The 12,440-nt window shown below is 38.5% G+C and overlaps 1 long non-coding RNA gene across 5 annotated transcripts in view; it reads right to left on the minus strand.

The window, feature by feature from the left end:
* LOC128082350 (uncharacterized) overlaps nucleotides 1–12,440 on the minus strand; it is a 52,533-nt gene that overhangs the window by 8,110 nt on the left and 31,983 nt on the right. The gene's annotated exons all lie outside the window — the stretch shown is intronic.

The raw sequence follows: 12,440 nt of genomic DNA on the forward strand, positions 1-12,440 counted from the left end.
AGGGGAACAGTAAGATACGGGATGGAAACAGCAGTGATACAAACGGAGCTAGACAGCACTGGATAAGGAATCAAGTCAGGTATTGGCCAGCCACCAGGATGACATATTCATAACAAAGATCATTTGATCGTCAGTATCAAGAAATAATGGGAGTTTTGCTTTGCAGTCCCATGTTTGGAATGATTCACAGTTTATCAACATCATTCATTGTTATGTATTTGACAAGATTTAAATCTAAAAGGACTTTTTGCACTTGATGACTTTTAATTATCCTTTTAGCATTTTCATGAATTTCTTCATTTGGATTATGTAAAATATTTACCAATGGAGAGCCCTAGCTGCATTCAATGACTCTGCATTACTCCATTTTCTTAGAGGGTCAGCACAATTTTTAAAGGCTGAAGTGTAAGAATTATGTTGCATTGCATTTCTACACTGCCTGTCCTTTATTGATGGAAACTCACCCCACTGGCCTAAGCGCTTTTGCGTGCTGGGTTTTATTTACAAATTGGCAGTAAAATGCTGCAGTCTCTTGGACTGTGTGCAATTAATTGCATGCAATCTCTTTAGGCTTCAAGATTTCATAAATGATGATAGATTCTAAAATGCAGACCCATCGGCTGTTTTGCATATTGCACATATTTTTCATATTTCCAAGTCAGGACATATGCAAAATCATTTCACTGTGGCATAAACACAAGAAAGATGGTTTGGGAGAAAGGACAGGGGCCAGAGTGTCTGTCTCTTGTTCTCCCACTCACTGCTGCAAACTGGGTAGGTCATCTAATATCTCTGCCTTTATTCTGCTTCTGCACAAGGTTATTTTTTCTTGAGAGCTTGATTTCAGTGAATGAAATTCCAATTTATTAGTATTAATATATTCCAATAAATGGTTGCAGTGCTTTAGCATTGCTTTGAAGTCAGTCAAATAAGCATTAAAGAAATTGTGAATTGGAAGAAACCTCAGTTTGATCCATCTGATATGCCACTGTTGAAATGTTAGGTGTGGGATGGCCTTCTCAAAGCAAGAAACTGATAAAGTTACATGTGCTAAATGGATCCTGGAGGCTTGAGAAGCTTTTTCTCTAATCACTCATTCATTATGAATACACTGACATGAGTCGTGGCCCCAAATCACTAGAAGTAACTTTGACAACATAAAGCATGTAAATGTGCTAGTAAATACATTACAACATCATCATATCTATGGCTACTCATACAACTTTCTTCTATCTACTTTTATTGTTCTTTCCTTCCTGCCTTACTGTTGTGAATTATCGGCAGCAGTTGGAAAAGTGACACAGACTCTAATTATGTATATAATACCATAATTGAATCCAACTACTTTGTTTCCCCAAAATGCTATTCTTTATTAGCTAGCAGGCCGCTTGTTTGTGATCCTAGCATTGTTGGTCACATCAGGAAAGCCATCTCAGTAATAAAACAGCTATTGTAGGGGAAGTATTATTGGTTTTGTACAGAGCTCTTTAGCAGCAATTATGTACAGCTTTTAGTTACATTGAGGCTTACCCAAGCATTGCTGAAACAAACCATTTGCAATGACATGCAACAATGCCTGTACAGTATTTTTACAAGCAAACTGAAATAAGACATTTTGGTGGTAACATGTAAATTAGCCTTGAGGCTTGCAATGCAATGTTCATCAAGTGTGTAACATTTAATTACAAGACCATTGAGCATGAGTCCTCTGAGATTTTTCATCCTGACAACAGAAAGATTATCCCACTGAACAGACAATTTGATTCCTCTTATCAGATGTGGAATGAATCCTCCAGTCCCTCAGCAGGCCAAGCAGGCATTTAAAGAGTGATGAGTTTCAGAACCCTACCTGGTAAAGTACTTTGTGGAGGCTTAAGATACCTTGCTGAATTCCATCTGCAAGGAATTGAGACTTGTAGTCTCCATGTACAAAGTACCATAATCATGGGGAGTCTAATCTAATCTAATAAAGAGCTCAGTCTGGCTTATCTTGATTTCTACCTTTACAAACAAAGCCATATTGCACTTGAGGAGCTACATCGTGGGCACTGCAGTGTCTTCATACATTCATTCAGAACTGGTTGTTCCCAACACGCCTCAGAGCATAGCAGCACAGGAAGCTCCAGCAGTTCTGGGCCGGTGCAGTTTGCATCCACATGTGTACAGAAATACAGACCAGATTTTTCATTGGCTCCAGCCCCTAGCACAAACAGTACTAAATTATTTGTGTCAGCCTCTAGTTCTAGACACTTCTAGAAGAGGTAGTGAATATTTTGCCGTGGGTTCCAAGGTGTTACACAATGGCATTTGTGGAGCTTGCTTCAAAAGTAATGCCTCCCATTTATTTCCATGGAAATTACAACAGACACAGAGCAAAATAACCCTCCTTGGTAGGGCTTAGCTACAGAACACCATTTTTCTACATAGTCACCACCATTAGCTATGCATCTTCACCAGTGGTGCTTAAAAATTGCACACGAAGGTTGCACCTCTCTCAAAGGCTGACCACGCAATATGAAATAGACAACCTTCCACCATTTGTTTTTCTGACTTTTCCCTGTCTCTGACAAATGCCTGCACACTCTTCAGAGCTCTGCTCAGAGCCCGGTTAGGGCCCCCCAATGACCTATACCCTTTCTGTTAGCATGTTTTATTTTCTGGTTATCTACACTGCTCTTCAAGTGAAGTCCTCAGCGAATACACTTGTGGATGTTTTTCATGGCTAACCCTACTAGCTGACATGGACGAAGGACAGAAATCATCTATGTGGAAACGTCAGAGTATCTCATACAGGTAAGTTTTGTGGCAAACACAGTTTAGTAAGTGTTGCCTATTTGATGTTGAGTGTTAAAATTTCATGGTTTTTGTTTTGTTTTTTAAGTAATAAAGCTTGGAGTTATAAATGGTGTATATAAGTGTGTGTAAAATTTGGCATTTGTCTATAAAGAGTGTAGAAAGATTCTATCCTCATTTTTAGTCTGTATCTTTGATGAACTGCATTAAAAATAAGAGAGTTGAAGAGGGAAAGAATAAACCATACAAAAGTTTTGCTCATCATCCTAAGGGCCTCCTCGTTTTTTAGTCTGGAATAATTGAAGATGACATTAGCATTTTGTCAGGAGGAAGGAAAGTTTACAAGAATTTGATTACAAGAACTGACTGAAATTAATTAAACTGAGTTCTGGATTATACGAATCATACAAAATCATACAAAATCATTAGCCATTTCAAAAATCCAAAATTGATGCTATTTTCAAGTATACTTGAGAGACAAAATATCCTGTAGATTTGCTGAAGATAGGATTTTCATTTTCAGTAGCTACTTTGCACAACAAATATATTTGCTAACTTACTGTTTGTTTAGATGCTGGAAAATGAGAAGCCTGAGGAACTGGTTGCCCTGCTGGATGTGGCAAGGGATACAACCACATCTGGGACAGCTACTGTTAATGTTCTGAGAGCATCTCGCTTCCCAATACTCAAATGTTAGCTTTTTATGCAAATAGTCATCACAACAGCATGCTCAATCTTTGCTATTGCATGATTAGTGTTCTCATGTCTAATCAATAAATCCCCAGAGCCTCTCCATCTAATGGCCATTTTGCTTAGTCTCTCCAGTAGGGAGGTCTGTTTAACAGCAGGTTTTCAGCAGAACAAAATGTGGAATCAATAGCCTGAGAATAATCTGCCAGGTTGTCCTTATGAAATATTTGTATTTTTCCATGCAAGTTCTAACAAACCAAATGACTTTTCCAATACGGAAGGGCTTAGTGCCCCGTATGGAAATACATCAACTACACGATCACCAGCACACACAATAGGATCTCTCAAGGTCACTGGTGAATTGACTGAAGAGCTTCAATAAAGCTTTAAAGTCACATCATGCAGATACTGAACACCCACCTAAATGTTTACAAATTGCCTCTCAGAGATTGCAGTGTGTAAGTGAGCGTGGCCCTGGGAGGACGCGTGGCTTTTGTCTTCAGGTCTTGCTCCACTCCTCTACCTCCCTGCTGCTGCACATAACAAAAATCGAAATCTTCTCTGCTCTTTGTTCTAGGCCTGATCTGGGGAAGGGATCCTGATGTCAACCTCCTCTTCTGTTTGGTTTAACCAGCACAGTATATGACATCAGCCCACTCCTTAGTGCCCCATGAGTGAAGTCAGAGCCAGGGACACATCTGCATGCACATCTACACTCTGGCCTCCAGGCAGCCCACTCCATCTTCTGTTGTGCCAAGTGATTTGAAAAGTTTGACACACTAATGTTCTTATTAATAATTATAATTTATAATTATAATTTAATTACAAATGTTGATTTAATAGGATTTAAGAGCTATTCACAACTGGTCTCTTTTCTTGACTCCTTTAATATAGCCACAAGAACAGAGTAATCTCCACAGATGACTTTTCTGATCTGGGATACATATGTTCTTATCCTGGCTTTCAAAGCCCTCAGGAAAGGGTCTGGGGTTACATTTTCTTTTTTAGCTTGGTTTCCTAAGGAAATAAGGGTCATGCCACTGCTGTTTGTCTGTCTGTCTGTCCTTGTTTTTCTCTCATACTGCCTCAAAGAGACTCCAACTTGTGAGAAAATTTCAGCCAAAATACAAAAGCATTGCATGTCTCGAAAAATAAATGCTTATCTGCAAGAACTCATGGACATTTTTGATTGGGTTGAGCGTGGTGAAGCAGCTCTCACACAAGACCATTATTGTTTTCACTATATAGCAGGTCTACATGCTATCACAGCATCATTCCTGTTACCCATGGAGCATGATGGAGCCTGACCCTGCATCATCTCCCAGTTACCTATAGGCTACAGGCATGGCATGATCAGATTTCCCCCAACCTTATCCAGAGCTCTGGTGATGTGGCTAATTGGTGAAGGCGCAATTACATGCTAGGATATTTGGCTATGTCATAGTCAAAAATGGAAAAGGACCCAAATAATTAAAAACTACTCTCTAAAAATCAATCATATCATGATCCTGTAAATAGTCACTCTAAGCAAGACCTCTTGGAGCTTTCTGGAACCACAGCAAGCTGTGGCTTGAGAGCTCCCCCTCAGTCTTCTCAGGGAAGACTCCTTGAGGTTTCATAGTCATCTGCTGACAGCCAACACATAACTTGTTTGTGTCATATTTATTATTATTACTCTGTTAAACTGCTATCTTGCAACAATAAATATAATATTGCTTCTCTCTCACAAGTTATTTGCATTGCTTCCTTCAGTGACAGAGAGGAAGGAGACACAAATCCCCACTGTTACTGAGCATTCAGCAGCAGCCAAAGGACAAACCAATACTCATCACTATCACTGTTCATCAGCACAAGGGTTAGCTGGGACAAGCCAGTGCAGCAACTTCATCTTAGCTGATGAGGGTGCATTAGGGATACCCGTGGCATACATCAGCGAGATGCTCCAAGGAGCACAGGGCACAGCTCTTGCAGGCAAGCCTCAGGTTCTGCACTTCACAGCTGTAGTTACAATTATGTCATCTTCAGGATGTTTTGTGGATGACACACAGCAACACAATTCCTGCTTTAGAGATTTTACAATTGAGCAGTACAAATTATATTAATTCTTAAAACCTACTGTTTGCCTAAATCTTCAGTTACAGATTGTGACATAATCTCACCAATCAAAAACACCCCAACTGCTCTCACATAGGGTCTGATCTTTTCTTTTTTTCCTGAAGCAAAACTCCCAATGACTATTATGAGGTAGTATGAAACTTGAGTTGTGCTGCTCTACATTTGTTTAGTATCACTTCATAGGATAATGTAAGTACACTTGTCTGTATATACTTTGTAAGCAGCAGCACTTGCTGGTAGACAAAAACAGAGAGAAATATCCACAGAAATAAAGAAAGAAACCAAACAACTGATGATGATAAAGAAAAAAAAAATCACCACTATGAAACATAAAATCAATAGATTATGAAAGCTACTCCGAGGCTTCCACTACTATAATCTCAAGGTTTTATTATCAAATACCAAAAAATCATTACTGCAATATCAAAACATTCATAATAACAAAATAAAAACTCCACTCATTCTATTCCTGCAGGGTTCTGATCGAAAAATCCACAAGGAAAAGAAACTACATAATTGTTGAATTGTGAAAATGGCAGTTGGTCAGTTCAATCCCTCAGTCAGTGTGGGTCTGCAACTGTACACTAGTCACTTCATTTCAGTGCCACCACTGTAGATAATTTCAAAAGAATTGCTCATGCAAACAAACTATAACCAAATTAGACAAAACATGAAGCCTTTTAGAAAAGCTCGTAAGTGCTTCTATCAGGTGCTCTATTTGAGGCTTAATGTCTTTTTAAATCTAGTATAAAGTCATTCTCTATCATTTTGAAATAACAACTTATTCAAAATAAATCCTACCTTGCTTCCTTCTGCAGTTCTTACCAACTTTAACTTTCACCACATCTCCTTTCCTTAAAAGCAAGAGGCACTCCAGGTAGCACGGGAAGCTTTCATTATTGCTACAAGGAACAAAGCTTTAATAAAATCAACTCTCTGGAACATCACTTTTGTTCATTTGACACTAATTTGGCACCTTTCATATATACTTACACACAGTACTTCCAAAGCTAACAATTCCTTTTTGACCCTACAGATAAACATAGCTTGTAATTCATAATGGCAGTATTTTAGGGGTTCATATTCCATTTGCTTGCATAAGAAGAAAAGTAAAAAAAAGCTTTCTGGACCAGTTCACCCAGGGTGATCTGTTTTATTCCTGTTTGACATCTGAAACCCTAAGTCTGGCCTGAGATTCATAACCCCAGTCAACTCTTTGTAGTGCATTAATGTATTTAACAAATATTTATAAGGCCCTCCTTTACTAGGAAGCAAATCATAAATATACACCAGTAATGAATAAAAGGAATAAAGCTTACTGCACTTCCATTAAAACTTGGAAAAATTATTCCTTATCATGGCCCTTCTGAATCCCCAGAAGATACACCAAGTTAGCTGTCTAGACAAAAATAAGAAGATTTAAAAATTGAAAGGAATGCACAGGAACAACAGAGTTAAACCAGGCTGCTTAGAGTTGGACAAACTCACGTGGCCTTATGCCGTTATGTTACATATGGGAAAAGACCTGTGAGAAAAGTACTCCAACCCCCACAGAACGAGACATTTGTAGGTGAGGAACATCAAACCAAAATAGCATGTGAACAGCATGCAGATCTGGCTTATGCATTCTGCCTACACGTCCTTGGCTTTTCTTCTGCTATGGGAAGAGTATCTGAAGCCACGCTCCAGCCCTTCAGCCAATAACCTACTTCCTGACAACAACCAGCGAGCGCTAACATTGCACTTGGCTCTGCAGTAGACTCAAAACAGCCCACAGGCACGGCGCAGGGTCAGCCTGCTGCTAGGCTGTTTGTTTATTTTGGTTGACATTTTCCTTTGTTGAGTATCTGTTCCTTGTTATTCTTATGTACAGCCCTGCACATATCCTATCTGTTTAACTGTCTTTGGATAAAAGTGAGTATTTTCCCATGTCAATAAATGTTCTGGTGTGAAGCTGTGAGCTGGCCTTCGAGAGAACCACCCCCTGCTGTGTATCTCACTTCTGCATTGAGTTTTCTTTGTTGATCATGTGCAAAATAAGAAAGCTTTCTGTCTAGCAAAAACCCATCATTAATTTTTCATATGAGCACTAAAGTCTTGAGCAGAATCCTTAAGTGGCTTAAAAGAAAAAGGAATAATAAAACCAAAGAGCTAGATTTTCCTTTTCCCTTCCTTCATTATTTGATATTTTAAGAAAACTTCTTAATGCATTTCTCTCAGTTTCCTGATGACACATTCATTTTTGAAGACTACATTTGACCTTCAACTTTGTCCTTCATTAGCGGGACTACACCTAAGCATGCCTTCACTTTACTGCAAATGAGACAGATGCAATGTGTATTCTGTTCAGCCCCAGCATTAGGATTATCCCAAGAGTGGCATTTATGTTCTTGTAGTTCTTTGGTATAAATAAATATCAAAGTAGGAAGACCAATCTGTACTCCACTAGGAATAATAAACTAAAATAATATGGCACTGATTCTGTTTGGGTTGTCTAAATGTGTTTTTATGATTGTATATGTTTATGGCTTTCTCACACAGCCACCATGAATTCCAGGCAATTAAAGAGGACATGAGTTCTGAAGCATTTTAAAAGGAGCTTTGCTTCCAAATGATATGTATTAAAAGTAGAATACATTTTTTTGACAGGGCTACTGCAAAGTCAACAGTCACACATTTCCCTTGTTCCAAATTTCTTCCCCTTCTCCTCCTGCCTGCAATAACTAATTAGAATATTCCTCTAAGTTGAGAAGAAAGGGAGGGAAAGACTACTTTTATGTTTGCATATATATTAGATGCATTGCTAGCATAAGCCTGTGGGCCGCAGATTTCAAAGCAGCTCAGAGACAGTATATAGCAGGTCTTGTATCAAGAGTATCAACCTACGTATATGCTAAACCACCTGCTTTTCTGCACTGGACAAGTTCCACACCTCTGTGCACAGCTGAGAACACGCCTGTCCTTGCAGTACAATGCCCAGTTTACCCCCACTTGACTGACCAGCACGGATTTTTGAGGCACGGTCGTAGAAAAGCACCATATTTAACTGGAGCACTTCTGCTCCAATATACTGAGAACTGGCATAAGCTACTGAACAAAGATCTGAACAGAAAAGTAAAAAAAAAACAAGCAGAGAAAAAGCAGTACTTTTGATCATAAAGTTACAAACTGTTGGCTTGGTTTTGTCATTTACATAAATTCAAACACAGTATTGAGAGAAAAAAGACTAAACAATTTTCCAGCTATGACCTGAATCCAGTCCAGTTTCAAAAACCTATGTTCAACACCACTTAGGAAGACTAGAAAATAATTGGTTTTATAGGCAAATCAAATAGGTGTATTTTTAAAGGTATATATTGTTTCCTGCACACGTCAATTGCACAACTTTTACATAAGAAGATGCTAATAAAGGAAAAAGAGAGAAAGAGAATGACAAAGTTTCTTTTTTTCTCTTCCTCTCAGTAATGTTGGGGAGTTCAAGCTTCCTTAATTTTAGCAATCTATATCTTGTTCCATAAAATATCTCACGGCAGTCAGTGGAACAACTCATAATCTTCCTGTCTTTTCTAATGTGGAATCAGGTTAATGGACTTTCCCCAGGTGGTATTTTAAGGACTCTGGAAGAGATGCAGTAGGGCAGGTACTTATGAACTGTGCTGCTGAGCCTTCCCCCTGTCACCTGCCACAGCAAGTAAGAGAAGGAGGAAGACTGAGGTGCTGCCAGGCAGACTCCTCTTTCCCTTTCTCTAAGTGGCCTATGGAGATGTTTGCATTTCACCAAAAGAGTTAATTGAAGAGTTACAATGGAGTGTCCCTATGCTTTCTGATTCTTTTTGTCCATCCTTAGCTTGAACTCTTGCATGACTCCTTTGCTCTCTGTTTGGCATAAAGCTATAAATTAGCAGTTTAAAACAGTAGAATTGCCATTCAAATTTGGAGTTGGATTAGATGCCTTTTAAGAGTCCCTTCCAGCTCAAAAGATTCTATGATTTTCTATCATTTTAGAGATGTACTCACTGGAGAAATGAAATCCCATATAGGATAGAGTCATGTCAGTCCATACAGGCACCCTGGTACTGAAAGATGAGTTTTCAATAGGTAAAAAGCAGCAACCTTCAACACTGATGCTGTGTGACATCGAGCAGGGTCAGACTAACCTCTTGGACAGAGTGCACTTGAATCATTGAAGAGAATGCCCCAGCAGCTAATTAACTACATGGCAAAGAAAGAGCTTCTATTTCATTTCTCTTTAGCCTAGTAAAGTATGAATAAACAGTAGGAACGGGTACACACAAATGGCACAGGCAAACATATAACTCAGAGAAAATAGACCTTTCAGAGTCCACAAATACCAGTATTTTATGAGAAAATTGCTGGGGATTTCTGCCACTTTGGTCATAAGACATTGCCTCTTCTGTACTGTTTACTGTAGCTTTGGACATTCACCTATTACATAAATAGATTAATCACTGTGTGGTCATAAAGAGAACTATTATCCCATCGTGCTTACATGCAGAATACCAGCTGTGTTAATAGAAATGTATTGTCGTGTCATTATTAAATATTCATACTGTTGTATCACCGAGAGACCAATCCTGTCAGGTTTCCTCTGTTAAATTATTAATAAACAATAGTCCCTGACAAGCTGACATGTGTCTGTGAAAGAGTAAGAACTGATACAGGCTTCCTGTCTTTTCAAAGGAAGTGTGTAAATCCTACTCAGGACCCATGTTTAATAATAAGATCCTTGCAGAAGATGGAACAGGTGCTCTTGAGACGACCTTTGGCAGCAGCAGGGCAGAGAGGAAAAATCTGATGAGCCAAAAGTGGTTCCAAAGGCAAGTGGTAGCAATATCATCCTGCTAAGGAACTTGGGAGGCAAGAAGTGAAAACAAATAGAATATGCAGCTCATTACAATTAAATTATAGCCTGGTTTTCACAGGTTTACCCAAGCCAAATTCTGAGCCTAGAAAAATTATCCCTAAGTAATGAAGACTTCCCTGGCTATTCAGGGCCAGCATCTAGCAGCAGACTCCAGAGCTGCCCCAGGTAAGACTGCTGCAGGAGCAGAGCTCTCCTCCTTACTGTGTGGAATGTCTCCTGCTTGTCTATTTCAACAGGAAATGTTTTGAAATCTGAACAATGCAGGAGATCTGAGGGCAGACAGCACAGATAATGAAAAGAAAAAAGAACTGTTACTTGGAAATGATTGTTGCTTTGTCACTTTTCCTTAATTTCCTCAGTAACTGGTAGAAACTGTTCCTTAGAAAATATTTAGGAAATAACATCCATAACACCATTTCCCTGCCTCAGTCTTGGCCATTGTTTCTGTGCTTTTACTTTTGATGACAGGTGATTTTCAATTGTAGTCATTTTTATGAATACTCAGTGTATAAATTATGCAAATAGTCTCTAATTTAGAATACATTTCAAAGACTCCCCTCACCTTGAGATGTATAACAAGTTCATAACATTTTATTTAATGCTTCAGATGCTTTATGATCAAAAAATTTGTTTTAGAAAATGTCCATAAAATCCCTACATTCCCTTATGAAAGCAGTATTCTGAGAACTTGAATAGCAAGGTTTGCACGGTTTGATCTCCAGTTAATTTGTTAAACTTAGGTAAATAACACATGTTCATGCTGTAACATATAATTTGAAAGAAAACCTATTTTTGTAATTCATAATTGAGTATGGCCCGTGGCTAGAACAAGCTGACCAGGAGGAAGACTTTAGCAGATACAAAGCTTATTTGATGCTGTTGGAGCTATTCAACTCTAACAAAGACTATCTGTATCCAAAGGGAGTGTTGCTGATTGGATGGAACCAAGGGAACAAGATCTCCTTTGGTTCAAGGATGGGAAATAATTTCCTACCATTTTCCTGCTATTTTCACTTTTGAACTTTCTCTTGCTGTTCATTAGCAAATTCAATGACATTCTCTGTACAATGAAGAAAACTTCTCATTTCACAAAAAGCTTTTGGATTTCAAATAAACTTATTGTCAAGTGTTGGCAAGAAAGAGATTTCTCAAAATGATAAACTCTCCCTCCTATGTCAAAATACTTTCCCCAGTGCATAGTCAATGGATAGTCATTTTAACTTCCGTAAAATGAACCAACTTGATCAGGAGCAATTCAACAAGGCTTTGGAGCAGTCTGTTAATTGACAGCTAGGTGACACAGTAAGGATGAGAAAGAAAAAGCATATATTTTGTGTGTTGATAAAACCAGGCAAAAACACCTGAACAGCTCTTTTTTACAATTCTTGCACAAGCTCCTTGAGTACTGAGCTGCTGGATACTGCGGCTCAGGCAAAGGCCTCAGTTTCATCTGTGTAAGAATCAGTGTTTTGGCAACAACAAAATATCTTTGGCCTTGAAATTCAGTGCCTTACAATCCCCCACCAATTAGCACAAAATTACTTGATTAGCTGACTTGATTTTTTTTTTTAATTAATCTTTAAAACATTGAGATGGTACCAAAGAAAAGGAAATAGAGAAATTTGAAATTGTCTTGAAAATCATGTGTCTTCCCTATTTTTCTTGCATGACAATTAATGAGCTGAAGGTCAGCTGCAGTCTTGCAGCCATTACGGTGCAATTGCTGTGTGTCACAAGCCTTTTCACAAGGACCTGACAAATCTCTCTCATTAATAACAAATGACAATCTCTTTGGTGCTACAATGCATGTTACATTTAATCAATTTGCTATTTGTATTCATTGTGTACCTCTACTGTTTAGGTCATGAAAAATTGAAAAGTAATTACAACATGGAAGAGCATCATGGATAACAAATGAGATAAGACTAGAAAATGTTCTATTAATTGGTCAGTTGTG

The sequence above is a fragment of the Tympanuchus pallidicinctus genome, unplaced genomic scaffold (genome assembly GCF_026119805.1).
Source record: "Tympanuchus pallidicinctus isolate F22 unplaced genomic scaffold, pur_lepc_1.0 scaffold22, whole genome shotgun sequence".
Classification (NCBI taxonomy): Eukaryota; Metazoa; Chordata; class Aves; order Galliformes; family Phasianidae; genus Tympanuchus; species Tympanuchus pallidicinctus.